This window comes from Carassius gibelio, chromosome B20, assembly GCF_023724105.1.
Source record: "Carassius gibelio isolate Cgi1373 ecotype wild population from Czech Republic chromosome B20, carGib1.2-hapl.c, whole genome shotgun sequence".
Taxonomy (NCBI): Eukaryota; Metazoa; Chordata; class Actinopteri; order Cypriniformes; family Cyprinidae; genus Carassius; species Carassius gibelio.
In genome coordinates, this window is record NC_068415.1 from 16,483,080 (window position 1) to 16,499,035 (window position 15,956).

General features: G+C 34.4%; 1 long non-coding RNA gene and 1 other non-coding gene across 2 annotated transcripts; both read left to right on the top strand.

Moving 5' to 3' along the window:
* Window positions 1-7,665: 7,665 nt before the first annotated feature.
* LOC127984525 (uncharacterized) lies at window positions 7,666-9,858 on the top strand. The gene is made up of 2 exons (XR_008160609.1): window positions 7,666-8,623; window positions 9,541-9,858. It is a non-coding gene; the product is annotated as an uncharacterized LOC127984525 (long non-coding RNA).
* Window positions 9,859-13,851: 3,993 nt separating this feature from the next.
* On the top strand, window positions 13,852-13,934 carry trnal-cag (transfer RNA leucine (anticodon CAG)). The gene has a single exon. It is a non-coding gene; the product is annotated as a tRNA-Leu (tRNA).
* The last annotated feature ends 2,022 nt before the right edge of the window (window positions 13,935-15,956 follow it).

The window sequence follows — 15,956 nt, forward strand, 5'->3', positions numbered from 1 at the left end:
TTTGACAGAAGGACGAATTTCATGTACATTGGGGCAACGTGAGTGTGAGTAAATAGTAATAGAATCTTTTTTGGATCTTTATAAGTATATAAATTTGATCATCTTCCTTTGAATGAAACTGCATTTATATTTTCCCAGTTGGTCTAAAATGTCCCTGTGTCTCTTTTAAACATCATATTTGTCATTCATCTAAACCAATACTTTACTTATCTAGATTAAACAGATAATATTCCAGTGTTTCAAGAAACCAAATCATTTATGAGTTATAACAATCTGGAAAACAGAACCCAAGGACCCAAATTTCATTTATTCATTTGGCAGATGTTTTTATCCAAAGCAACCTACAATGCATTCAAGATAATACATTTTTTTAATCAGTCATTGATTTCCCTGGGAATTTAACCAGTGTTTATAGCATTATTGTTTGAACATTGACCATGCTTCTGTTTGCATATTAAGTGTCTTTTATTACTATTTCTTTAGATTTATATTAATAATTTGACACAATGCATTTCTTCAGTATATATGTTTTGAAATATAAAAAAAAAATTAAAATAAATTTCTACCAGAACTGTTCATAACCTTATCCTACCTCAATAACAGCAAAAGTGTTTTGCAATGCAGCTTAAACAACAGTATTGTAAAAATTTGTTAAGTGCAAAGAAAAAAAAAACACCTAATGTCAATTGGGACTATCTATAGCCATAAGAATCATAAATTGGTAAATCATTACCAAGCTCCATTCAACACAACAAAATATCATTGTTTCTGTGCTATGGAGTAGAACTGTAAAAAAGATTATAGCTGGCAACTTCAAGTCCTGTGCTGTGCATCTGTGTCCTGGGAATCAGCTGTTTGAATTTCACTGCCTGAAAAACTATATGTCAGCCTCCGGAAAAAGAGAGAGCTATATGGCCTCTTAGAATAAACTGGGATGCTGCTGGCCAAATGCTAGTGACAGAGAGGAACAAAGTTATTAGCACCGTGGGGCCCAATTTGACTGCCAGTGTTAAAAATAAACAGAGCGGTCAGATTTGGAGCTTACGTTCTCTTCAAACACTGAGCATTCTCTCTCTCTCTCTCTCTCTCTCTCTCTCGTTCTCTATTTTACCATTGACCCCAGTGAACACTTGGTCGCTATTGTTTCCGTAGTGCATTAAAGACACACCCTTACAATTGTTTCATAGCTTCCATGGGATTAGCTACTGAAAATAACAACTGATCATGGCGGGGTTTCATATTTATATTTTAATATTCTTCAATGGATTCTGTTTTTAACCCGATGTTCATTTAAACAGTTTACAATTTAGGATTATGTGGAAATTAGGGCATATTGTTAGCTTTAGAAGCAAAAAATATCTTCACCGACAGGTGTATAATGACCTGTGGTTATTACTGATGGCACATGTTGTAATCCTCTGTGATGATGTAGATGCAAATGTCTAATTTGTTACTGTCATTTGCAGCCACAGGAAACAGTAATTGTTGAGCATGCATGGTACTATTACTGAGAAAAGCAATGCTGCTGGCTATTTGTGGTGGTTTAATGCTGTTAAAAGGGTGCGGAGTGTAGGGTTTCAGAGTAAGCCTCATCTCTGGCCCTGGGTCTCCTGTTGCCTGGGCTTCTTTTAGAACACAGGTGCTGACTTCAGGGGTACTGGCGTGCTTGTTGCAGGGGAAAATGTACCCAGACCTCCCCCATTTCCTCCACAGAACTAGGTCGGGTTCATTCTGTGGGTGGCTCAAGTCTTGAAATCATGTGGTCATCAAGCATGGTGCAAAACCAGACAGTTCAGATACTTGTGACAGCAAATGAATATCATTGATATTTAACAATTCACATCGAAAATAATGTAATGGACAAAAAGTTGTATAATAAAGTTTTTTTTTTTTTTTTTTTTTATGATGCATTTTCATGTATGTGACAACGTACAAACTGAATTTGTAGTTGTGATTGAAAATTATATATTAAATATATTAGATAAAATTCCCTTCATGTTTATTTGTGTGTATTATGTTCAATGTTGAATGTTTTCAACATTGACAATAATAAGAATTGTTAATTGAGCAGCAAATCAGCATATTACAATGATTTCTGAAGAGTCATATGATATAAATTACTTTTGAAAATATATTTAAATTGAAAACTGTTATTTTAAATGGTAATGTTTCAAAATTATTACTGTTTTGCAGTATTTTTTATCAAAATAAATTTTATTCCTAATTCTTATTCATAATAATATATAATTTAATTAAGAATGTATAATTTATTGCATATTTTTTATAATTTATTTAATTAAATGTTATCACATTTATTTAATCAGTTAATACGTTACCATCTAAATCAGTAAATAATTTTCATAATTAATTATTTTATGATGTGTGTATATATATATATATATATATATATATATATATATATATATATATATATATATATATATATATATATATATATATATATATATACAGTATTGTTCAAAATAATAGCAGTACAATGTGACTAACCAGAATAATCAAGGTTTTTCGTATATTTTTTTATTGCTACGTGGCAAACAAGTTACCAGTAGGTTCAGTAGATTGTCAGAAAACAAATGAGACCCAGCATTCATGATATGCACGCTCTTAAGGCTGTGCAATTGGGCAATTAGTTGAATTAGTTGAAAGGGGTGTGTTCAAAAAAATAGCAGTGTGGCATTCAATCACTGAGGTCATCAATTTTGTGAAGAAACAGGTGTGAATCAGGTGGCCCCTATTTAAGGATGAAGCCAACACTTGTTGAACATGCATTTGAAAGCTGAGGAAAATGGGTCGTTCAAGACATTGTTCAGAAGAACAGCGTACTTTGATTAAAAAGTTGATTAGAGAGGGGAAAACCTATAAAGAGGTGCAAAAAATGATAGGCTGTTCAGCTAAAATGATCTCCAATGCCTTAAAATGGAGAGCAAAACCAGAGAGACGTGGAAGAAAACGGAAGACAACCATCAAAATGGATAGAAGAATAACCAGAATGGCAAAGGCTCAGCCAATGATCACCTCTAGGATGATCAAAGACAGTCTGGAGTTACCTGTAAGTACTGTGACAGTTAGAAGACGTCTGTGTGAAGCTAATCTATTTTCAAGAATCCCCCGCAAAGTCCCTCTGTTAAAAAAAAGGCATGTGCAGAAGAGGTTACAATTTGCCAAAGAACACATCAACTGGCCTAAAGAGAAATGGAGGAACATATTGTGGACTGATGAGAGTAAAATTGTTCTTTTTGGGTCCAAGGGCCACAGGCAGTTTGTGAGACGACCCCCAAACTCTGAATTCAAGCCACAGTACACAGTGAAGACAGTGAAGCATGGAGGTGCAAGCATCATGATATGGGCATGTTTCTCCTACTGTGGTGTTGGGCCTATTTATCGCATACCAGGGATCATGGATCAGTTTGCATATGTTAAAATACTTGAAGAGGTCATGTTGCCCTATGCTGAAGAGGACATGCCCTTGAAATGGTTGTTTCAACAAGACAATGACCCAAAACACACTAGTAAACGGGCAAAGTCTTGGTTCCAAACCAACAAAATTAATGTTATGGAGTGGCCAGCCCAATCTCCAGACCTTAATCCAATTGAGAACTTGTGGGGTGATATCAAAAATGCTGTTTCTGAAGCAAAACCAAGAAATGTGAATGAATTGTGGAATGTTGTTAAAGAATCATGGAGTGGAATAACAGCTGAGAGGTGCCACAAGTTGGTAGACTCCATGCCACACAGATGTCAAGCAGTTTTAAAAAACTGTGGTCATACAACTAAATATCAGTTTAGTGATTCACAGGATTGCTAAATCCCAGAAAAAAAAATGTTTGTACAAAATAGTTTTGAGTTTGTACAGTCAAAGGTAGACACTGCTATTTTTTTGAACACACCCCTTTCAACTAATTGCCCAATTGCACAGCCTTAAGAGCGTGCATATCATGAATGCTGGGTCTTGTTTGTTTTCTGACAATCTACTGAACCTACTGGTAACTTGTTTGCCACGTAGCAGTGGTGGACAGTAACGGAGTAGCTTTACTTCGTTACTGTACTTAAGTACATTTTTCAAGTATCTGTACTTTACTGGAGTAGTTTTATTTCGCGTAACTTTTACTTTTACTTCACTACATTCCAAAGCATAAAATCGTACTTTTTACTTCACTACATTTCATAAAACATATCGTTACTTCCTATAATATATCACGTGCTCCGACACGCAGAAGCGGTGTCTGATTCATCATGAACGAACTGAGTCTTTTCAAAATATACTTTTAAATCGGATCGCGAATCGCAACAAACGATTCGTTTACGAATTAGAATGATCCGATTGCAGCTGTTCTGGAGTCGACCACTCACTGATTCAAATGAACCGTTTAGTGCGAGTCAGTAAGAACCGGGAGATCTTGTGAGCGCGCGTGCGTCTGATGTTGCTAAAAGTAAGTTATTAATGTCGAAATTTAGGATTAATTATTGTAACTGAAAATCATATTTAGGTCAAAATTGTCCGTTTGTTTTGGGAACTAAATCCGCTGTAAAGAGTGATCTGTTTAAGCCCACTGAAATGCTAGAGTGCAGACGATGCAGACACATCAATCAGCGTCTCTGTGTTTTAGATAAAAAAAAAAACACATACACACATTAAACTAACACAGATTATATAAAATAACTCGTGCATGTTCAAATACCTTGCTGCCGTAATATTAACAGTTTTATTAAAATGCTACCATGTCCTATGTGACGTCTGTTTTTATATTGTTTATCAACAGTAACGTTATATTGTTTGGATTAACAAGACAAGTAGACAGACATGAATGTTTATTCATAACCGTACTGAAAATAAGTAAATATTGTTAGCTGATGCTAACTGTCTAGCTAACAAGCTTGCTGGTGCTAACTTGAGGTAATTTTTTTATAAATAATGTCCAAATATTTTTTATTCAACCACCTATATATATATATATATATAAATATATATATATATATATATATATATATATATATATATATATATATATATATATATATATATATATATTACATCTAGAAACAAAAGAAAGGATGTGATGTTCAGAACATGGTAACTACAGTAATTATCAAAATGGGAAGAGATGCACCCCATTTGGCCAGGGGTGTTTTTACACCACAGACAAGATTTGAGAACGAAAAAATCATTATGAAAATATAATTATATTTTCCTTAAAATGTTCTTCCTAACTTCAGGCCTTATTATCATGTCATATATAACTGTGATGTTTTGTAAAAGAACAAACTTTAAAATACTTTGTTCGTACTGGTGAAAATCAGATGGTCATCTCTGTTTTCTCTCAGGTACATCACAGTGTAAGCTTCACAGTGAATATTACTCTCGTCAATGAAGTCCATATCAACAACAAAAATATATCTTGACTCCATATAGTGGTTATTTTGGAAAAAATCCCTGGGCCCGTATTCATAAAGAGTCATAATGCAAAAAGTAGCTCCTAGTGACAAAATTCTAAGAAAATTCTTAGAAATGTGGCTGTTTACTCTTAGAATTAAACAAAAAATCCTAGTATAGAAAAAGTAATTCAGAAAGCATCTTAACCCTTAAAAGAGGTCTTAAGGTCAAACTTGTTAGGAGCACAGACGAGGACTTTTAAGAGGCTAAAGAGTTTCTTTAGCAGAGGAGAAAATGGCAGAGAGACGAAGAGGCAGAAGAAATGTGTAGCAGACAATGGATGACAGCGAGTTAATAAGATGCTATAGATTATATAATAATTTATAATTTAATATATAAATTAAAGTAATCACTACATTACGATATTTGGCAACTGGGAAAATGCAACAATGCAATAGTGATGATTTGGGTCTGTCACAACCTTCTGTAAGCAGAGTGATCACACAAACAATTACAGCACTTTCAGAACATCTTATTGTGTCGCAGTTCATTTCGTTTCACTGGACATTCCCACCTTGCAGGCTCAAAAAACTACATTTATGAATATAGCAGGCTTAAAGGTACGCACAAGCAGGGAGAATGAACCGTTAATAGCTTGTGCTATACGCTCTCATCTCTGCTTCTTGTCCCTTGCTGTGACACCCGGCCCGAATTATCCTTTAAGAATGGCCTTGTGTTCATCCACTAACTGGGCTAACAGTAAACACTGTTCCTCTGTCCAGTTTGGATTTCTCGTCCTTCTTGGTTTTGATGCCATGTTTGATACATTAAAACCAACATTCAAACTGCACTTAAATAGGACAGCAATCACTATAATTAGAAAGAGTGGAACAATTTGTATCATTTTAAGCCAATCAAATACCTTATAGGAAATTAAAAGCTTGGTAAATAAAAAAAGGATTTATATACACACAGTGTATATAATGTGTGTGTGTGTGTGTGTATGTGAGAGAACGGTCAAATAGGAAAAATTACGCATGTAAATTCAAAGTGAGAATTAGAATAGACCTATACTTAAAATCACTCTTTTTCTTTCCTTCTTGGACAACCAACCAATCACAGTCTTCAAAAGATTGTGTCATACATAGCAACGGGGTCAACCCCGCCTCCTCACTAAGATGAAAGTTTTTGTCTTTTCCTTACTCAGAGTTGCTCTCGGATCAGTCCCGAATCGCGTTTAACTAAAGACTCCTACGTAAAAGTTTTTAAGCTAAATTAAGAGTTTTCTGAGAGGATTCTTAGAATCTTTATGAATACGGGCCCAGGTATTTTGAGAAGTAGGATTATTTACAAAAAATATGTGCTAGTATAAAATTAAATTAAGTAGCCTATATAAAATTTCAAACATCTATCTGTCAGTACTTTTTTACTTAAGTACATAAAAAATTGAGTACTTTTTTACTTTCACTTGAGTAAAATTGAAAAAGGAGTACTTTTACTTTTACTGGAGTAATATTTTACTATACGTATCTGTACTTTTACTCAAGTACTTGATTTGTGTACTTCGTCCACCACTGCCACGTAGCAATAAAAAATATACTAAAAACCTTGATTATTCTGGTTAGTCACATTGTACTGCTATTATTTTGAACAATACTGTATATACATCTTGCTTTGTAACATGATGACCACAAACACATGAATCCATGCATGTAATTAATGTTTTCAGAGTATCTTTTCCAGTTGATTTTAGAAAATTAAATAAAAACAAATATTACTAATTATTCAAATTATTTATTATTAATTCAAATTATAAGCATTTTAGTAGGTGTCTTAGACTTCTAGACCCCAAGGTAAAGGCTATATTTCATTCAATTTTATACACACACACACACACACACACACACACACATACATATATATATATATATATATATATATATTATTTAGAAAACCATATATTCCTTTTTAGTTAGACCTCACTGTTATGAAAAATACTACAAAAAAAAATTAATAATAATAAAAAAAATAATGTGCTTGTAATTTTCGCCATTTATCAAAGTAATGTGAAGCATCTTGATCCCAAATCTTTCCAGCCTTGAGCCTAAAACCAGTAGCTTATCAAATCCCAGACAGTAGTAACACTAGCTTGTTTCAGCTGTGACTACTAACCCACCACTGTACAGAGTCACTCGCCCGCAGTTGTTTCCTGGTTTCTCTTCTTTCTCCCTAAAGGAGCCATTGAAATTCGGTGTAAAAGGGGAGCAGTGGGTGTAGGGTGTCTGGAGGCGAGTGTGAACAGCTGAGAGGTGTGATTTCACAGGCTCGCTCTCCCCTGTCACGGCCCTGATTGGGTTGGACAGCAGGCAGAGGAGAGGCCCTGGCTTCTAAAGGACACCAACAGGTGTAGGACCACGGGGCAGAGGAGGGAGTATAAGGCAGGCTGAGCACTCGAAAAGGCCGGGAGCGTGTGGCCATGTCTGGGCAGAATCCACCAGTCAAGCAATGAAGACGACACACTGTAGCACTCAGCAGAAGAGGAAAGATGGGAACAGAGAGGTGTGGGGAGGGTTTTCATTTGTTGCTAGATTGAGTTGGCTTTAGGCAGTGTTTTTTTTCTTCTCTGAACTGGGGTAGACTTTACATTATGCTAATTACAACATCTGAGACTATTTTAAAGTCTTTTCTCATTCTTTAATTGCCAAAGAAGTTGAGATGAAATGTCTTAAAATTATTTCAGATTAAACAGGAGCAGCCAATTTCATATCTGGGATGTCAAAATGTCTTTGAATATTTTTCAATTCTTCTATACGTATAATGGCACTATATATATATATTATATATAGCTCCATTTTGATTCGGACCGAGACGCTTGGTGATATCTCTGTTTTACGAGACAGCAAATGGAAGATTTTACACCTCTGGCACTGGAAATGGTGCTGTTAAAGGAAATGGAGGTATGAGCGTGTTCCTGGGTTTTCACCTGAGGTGTCAAAGCTTGTCTTTGATCTACTGTATATCAGTCTCCTGTATCCAGGAGTATAAAGGGGGCAGTTTGTGGATTTTAAGGTTTCCATGTGCCAGAATGAGAAACCTTCAGGTCTATTTAAATGTGAGAAGATGTTTGAGTGCTAGATGTGCTCGTCCTCTCCTGCTTGGCTGGCTAGCCTCCATGTCCCTTGTCTATGGACACTTGTCAATGCATCAAAAGGAAAAGATAAGTACATACAGGTAAACTAATTTTTTTCTTCACACTTGAGCTGTAATATTACTCCTTCATTCTACAAAGTGAATAATAAATGTTTGTTGTGGTAAATACTGCATTTTTTAATCTTTCTGGATGATATTTCTGGATTCACTTTGGAGTTATCCAGCATTTTGTTTTGCCTTTTTTCTATAACTTATAGTTAGAAAGCAGAAAAATAAAATAAATATATTGTTTAAAAAATGTATCTCTTCTCCATGCATTTTTTCCTGGCAACTTTGTTCTGTGAGGGAATTCAGATTTGCCCCTTGTGATGACATGCTTCCTTATATGCCCATATGAATATTAAAGTTATGGAATGTAAGGAAGTGTGTGGTTTCAGGGGGAACCCATCACCACAGGACCCGTGCATGCAAATAAATAAATCATTATATATGGACATAAAAATGATTCATTAAACCTAAACTAAGCCAGAGTGTCATAAATTTGTGCCATTTTGAATTCTAAGATGACAAAAAATCATTTGAGCTGCATGAATGATTCTAGATGGGGTGCTAAAGCTGTTGTTTTAGTCAGCTGGCTGGTCATAAACACACGTTTGTGGCCTCCACACCCCGATCATCTCTCACTGACCCGTAGCTACTGAAGATGCAGGGCAGACTGACAGAGTACAGCTGTCGTTACTTCACTAATCCCTCTGAGAGCCACGAACTTTATGGGTTTCCATCAAAGAAGTCGCTAAAATGCTCTTTTCATGACTATCAGCACATTAAACAAAAAGGCAGTAATTGATAATGCTAAACTTATGTGGTAATGCTCATCCAATGAACTGCACAGGAAATACAATTGACATTTTACTGAAGAAACAGTTTGTAAATGGGGCTGCCAAGTTGATTTTGTATTATTTTTAAATTATTGAATTTTTCCTTTGTCTTCTCAACAGGTAAGCAGCGAGAATGATTTGCTGAACATTTGAACATTGCTGAACATAAGCTCCGTTAGTCTGCCGTTCTCTCTGTCTGAAGCAGCACGCCCTGCTGTGGCTGGTCAAATGGAACCAAGTCAGGTGTTTCTGTGAGGTTTGGTCCCCTTCAACCAGCTACTGCGTCGTGAATACAGCCAACATAGAGCAGACATTACAAGAGAGTCATTCAGTAGTCTGCTTCTTTGGAATTTAAAATGTACTAACCCTAAAAAATGTAAATTTTTTCATTAGGATTTTTATTTCTCATAAAATTCAATAAACTATTTCCTTTTTCAATGTTGTGTTCATTTCCTACTTTATAACAATAATAGAAATTAACTATTCCTTCTACAATAATCATTCAGTCCCTAAACTCGTCTTTCATTGCACTTGCGAAAAAGATGTGTGCTTAATTGTATTGATTGTGCACTTTTTGAATTGCATTGAAAGTATATTTTTTATAAAACTGTAACTGTGCAGATCATGCAAAATTAATCAAATAAAAGGCCACACACACATAGTCTATTTAATTCTATTTTATAAATTAATAAATAATTTGCACTTTATTGTTAAACAAATTTTAAAATAATTAATAGGAAAAAAGTGTACATAAAATGTTGAATTTAGTTAGAATCCATTCAGTTAACTATAAATGTTTTTTAAAGATTAAGTGCCTTTACTGACTGTTAAAGAAAAAATAAATAAATAAAAATAAGTTTTAATTTGTACCGTATTTATAAGATGTGTTTGAGTTTAGTTTTGGGTTCAAGTTCTCCATTAACAGCAAGCTTTATAGCACTCAAGAATTATACTCATGAAATAAACCAAATATGAATGCACTACAAAAGTCTGTCTGTACATGTGCATTATGTACCATGTCCCACTGTAATTAACGAACATTGCTTTCTAAGCTTTGCTTTTAAAGCCTTACATTAAGTGGCTTGGTGTATGAGACATTTCATGTTAGCAGATGATCTAATATCTGAGTTTAGGGGCCTTATGAACTGTACTTTGTATCATGGTGTTTCACAGCTGGGAATGTGTGTGTGTGAGTGGCCCTGATATTCCTGGTAAGTTATGGGGACCAAATGTCCCTACAAGAACAGTAATACCAATATATTTTGACCTTGTGGGGACAAAAAAAACAGGTCAAATATGCAAATCATGCTGACCTCCAAAACTTGACATGACATTTATTTGATTTAAATTAAACGTCAAACATATTGGCCTATACATTAAACCAGATTTAGTGTCTAGTCTAGGCCATGCCTTCTGGTTTGACGCCGCTCTCAGTATCTGTTTTTGGTTGGGGCTGGATGATGTAATCTGCTGTGATCTTCCTACCTAAAGTTTTCCCCTGATAGAGGATGTCAAGTCAATTGACTTCAGGTGTGGCACTCTTATGAAGGACTCTGCCTACATGGGCCTCAATGGTATGTTTTATTATTCGCTAGTGGGTTGTTTAGCTCACTAAAACAAAACCTGCAAAAATATTGGCCCCCTTGGTAAATATGATCAAAGAAGGCTGTGAAAATTAATCTGCACTGATAATCCTTTTGATCTTTTATATATATATATATATATATATATATATATATATATATATATATATATATATATATATATATATATATATATATATATATATATATATATATATATATATATATATATATATATATAATATTGTTCATTTTTATATATTTGTTATCTGCAGTATATTAGCTGAATGCACACAATGGCTGAGTGCAAATACTATCAGTGACGAGAATTTAAATACAATTCATGTTTTGGTATAGTAATGACAGCTTTTTTTTAATTAAATGTTACAAATTTCCAAAATGTGTTTAAATGAGCCTTGTATGTTATATTAATTATAAATCATGTTTATTGATGTTTTTAACAGGGAGTGGACTTTTTACATCCCAGGCTATTTGCGATAGTTGTGATTTTTTTTGATGAATTGTAAAAAAAAAAAAAAAAAAAAACTAGGAACTAGGAACTGAACCACTGAACTAGGAAATGTCCCTGGTTTTCATTTCAGAAATCTGGTCACCTTACACTAGCAACCGATCCAATCATTTTTGTTGAGAAGTCTATAATGTTACTGGAGAAATATCTGCTCTGCCCTTCTTCATTCAGATTCACAGACCAAACTGTTATGTAAAATACTTTATTACACAGCTCACTGGAGTACTACATTCTGATTAGCCAATCTCAGCAGAATAAATTGTATTTTTGAATATATTTTGAAAAGCAAAGTGTAGGCCTACAGCCTTCTGTGGAGACTGTATTTCACCATAATATATAGAAGCATGAAATATTACATTTATTATACAAATAAAACAGTAACATTATATTAGAATGGAGTCCAACCCTTGTAAATGTATGGATGATACAAATGACAGAGACCGTAATTTCCAAAAATGTGTGTCTGACTGTTACAAGCATGCTTTTTTTTTTATATTGACATATCTTTGACCAGCAGAGGGCTCTGGAGTGCTTCGAAACAGAGATTTTTTTTTTCTTCTTTCTAAATCGTTTAATACTGTTTTTTTTTTTTGTTGTTCAACAATTGCACAGTTTACATTAGCGTGCATCTCCATTATAAAAAAAAACACATTGTGCAGTTTCCAACATTGCAAGTATTTAAACATAAACAAAAAATAAACACAAGACTCACAACATCACATTTTGCCAGGGGAAGTACGGACTTACAAAAATATATCAAATTGTTTACACACCTTCACAGTTTTTGTTGCCTTTTGATTAAGAAAATACTTAATTGTGTTGACATATTGCTTGACCTCAATAAAATATGTTTTGGAATGCGCAAACTTACATTTATGGATGTAAAATTTTGCCAAGAGAATAATGAGATTAATAATGAAAGTTTCATTAGGCCTAGTCTTAGTTCTGTTGACGTCATAAGGGCCAAAAAGAACATCCCTCCAAAACAACTTGAAATCTTTCTCAATTTTTTTCTGCAATAAAATTACAAATGTCAGACCAGAAACTCTGGACAAAAGGGCAGTGCCAAAACAAATGGGTAACTGTTTCAATAGTCATTGAGGAGAAAGTGCACATTACATCAATGTCTTTTTTACATTTTTTAACAATATGATCATTAGACGGGTAAAACTTATGAATTATTATATATGATATTTCTCTAATTTTGTTGGTCAGCAAATATTGGTTGGGTAAGAGCCAGACCTTCTTCCAGTCAATGTTTTGCATAAATTTATTCCAGTATGGAACCACATATGGGACTGTGATAATATCTGTTTTGAACAGGGATCTAATTAGTTTATTGTTCTTACCATTGTTACAAGAAAAACAAATCTTACCAACTGAAGTGTCAGTCAGCGATAACAAAGTTAGTTGTTCTGTGTCCAATCTTGGTTGAGCTCTATATAACATGCAGACACCAGAGGAAATTTGCTCCAAAGACTTTGGCATAATCTCCAGGAGACACAGGAATTGTGTATTCTTCTAGAAACTCATTATAAGAGTAAAGACAACCATCCCTGTTAAATAATTGGTCAACAAAAATAATGTTATTATTAAACCAGTAATCAATAAATAAAGATTTGTGTTTAAACAGTATGTCTTTGTTGTTCCATGCTTCGAAACTGAGATGTATCGTCTTCAATTAGAACTAAATGCGTCACTCTCTGGTTAGAGTGAAAGGCAACTGTTCGCGTGATAATAAAAAAAAAAAAAAAAACTGTTTGCGTGATAAGGTGACACAACCGAGCGTAGTCGCTTCCGAATCCTATTCAGACTCGGTTTACCAGAGAAAAGTTGCTAGGAAATGAAATATAACGAACTCGGATGGGGGACAGGTTGACAGTATCAACAGGTAACGTTAACTGTTAACGTAAAATGTGCATAAGTGAAAACGTACGGTAGCAGAGAACCAAGCAAACGTAAAATGTGCATACCGGTAAGTGAAAACGTACGGTAGCAGAGAACCAAACAGACATTTCGCAGTTGCTTATACCGGTGATCGTCACAGTTAGTAGTTTTTAGCATTGAAATAGTGTTGTTGGTGACAGTATTTCATTACGCTTATTCCAATTAATTCCTTAACAAGTTTTGATAACTTATATACTTACAGTTAATTTAATAAAACATCCTTTAGTGTATAATTTGATCGTAAGTCACAAACAACAATATTTTAGCGCATATTATATATTTTAACATTACTAAATACGACAGAATGTGTAAAATACGACGTTATAACTGTGTTATTACCATTTAAGGTGATGACATAACTTCATTGAATGTGTCAGGATGGCCGAGCGGTCTAAGGCGCTGCGTTCAGGTCGCAGTCTCCTCTGGAGGCGTGGGTTCGAATCCCACTTCTGACAATAACCTTTTTGTTTTTTTATCTTCTGTTTTTCATGCTTCTTCAACACGAAGGGAACGTTTTGTTGTTGAAAGCGACTGTTTTACGTCTTTTTCATAAAAGAAGTGACCGATGGACCGTAGGGTGTGACCATAGACTGTATAAGGGTGTGACTTGCTAAACTTACATCTAAAATTATGTTAACAAGTGTGCTCTTTATTTTACTGTTATGCATGAATAATATGTTCATGAATGATATAACGTAAAAAAAAATTAAAGGGTACATAACATACACAGTCTCACCTAATCTCATGTTAATCTTAAGTATAGTACTGCATCCTTCATATATCCAAAAAGTCTTTAGTTTTATTTGTAAAAGAAAAATACAGTTTTCTGAATCTTTCTGGAAAAAGCCGATCTCCTGGAGGCGTGCCGTGAGCTGAGCTATAATACTGATGTTTTGTGTTGTTTCCATTAACATATATTCATTTATGTGCTGATTTCCAACAAAATACAGAAATCTGATTCAATTACTTACATGAATGGGGTCTTTTATCACAGGGACGGCTCCATGTTTTAATAGCAAATGATGTGCAAATCCAGCATGAACTTGGGCCTTGTTTATAAAACAGACAGCATCGGACGTTTCTCTATCTGTAAGCATTATAACAAATATAATGCACAATACAAATGAGTCCCTTAAGAGAGCATAAAATACTTCATTAAATTCATATATTTATTGATTAATTGATTAATTTCTAGGACACAAGTCACGTTTAACTTATATATAATGTTACAACTGGTATCTCTGTTTAGAGGAGAAAGATACAAGAGAGGAACATTTCTCAAAATACCTGCAACATTACATAAATGTCTATAAACAATTGTGAAACACTCTGGTTTACACTGTTGTGAGCATTACATAACACAACCATTACATTACATCGTTCAAATGAATGGGACCAGGTAAATGTTTGTACTGAAGCCTGATGTGTTGTTCTCTTATGCAAATACATTAAACAAGCCCTTTCTTTCGGAACATGCTGCACAACTCCTTGTTCAAGCTCTTGTTCTGTCCAGGCTGGACTATTGCAATGCTCTCTTGGCAGGTCTTCCAGCCAATTCTATCAAACCTTTACAATTAATTCAGAACGCGGCAGCAAGATTAATTTTTAATGAGCCAAAAAGAATACACGTCACACCTCAGTTTATCAATTTGCACTGGCTTCCAATAGCTGCTCGCATAAAATTCAAGGCATTGATGTTTGCCTACAAAACTACCACTGGCTCTGCACCCATTTACCTAAATTTGTTACTTCAGACTTACGTGCCCTCTAGAAGCTTGCGTTCTGCAAGTGAACGTCGCTTGATTGTGCCACCCCAAGGAAGCACAAGGTCACTTTTACGGACATTTAAATTAAATGTTCCCTTCTGGTGGAATGACCTCCCCAACTCAATCCGAGCAGCTGAGTCCTTAGCCATCTTCAAGAATCGGCTTAAAACACATCTCTTCCATCTGTAGCTATTTGACCCTCTAACTTTAACACTCACTATTCTAATTCTATTCTTTAAAAAATCTAACTACCTTTCTAATCTTTTTGTATATATTTTCTTTTCATTTATTATGCAATTGTATATGTATGTGTGTGTGTGTATGTGTAAAGACTAGCTTGCTCTATCCTTTTTTTTTTATTCTTTCTGTTTTCTTTTTATTTATTATATTATTTAAAATCCCATGCTACGTGTACTGTGTTAACCTAACTGAGACTTGTTACAGCACTTATATATCATTGCTCTTTTTGTTGTTTTTGATTTCTTCCACTGTCTTCATCTGTAAGTCGATTTGGATAAAAGCGTCTGCTAAATGAATAAATGTAAATGTAAATGTAAACAAAGATACTAATAATGTTCGATTATGCAAGTTTTTTTTTCTATCGTGCAAAGTTAATAAACACTCACCTTTTGATAAAAATCGTACCACTTGTTTTGACACCTGACTAGAAAAGCTGACCCCTCCACCTGGCGGTGATTCGCGGAAACGTGC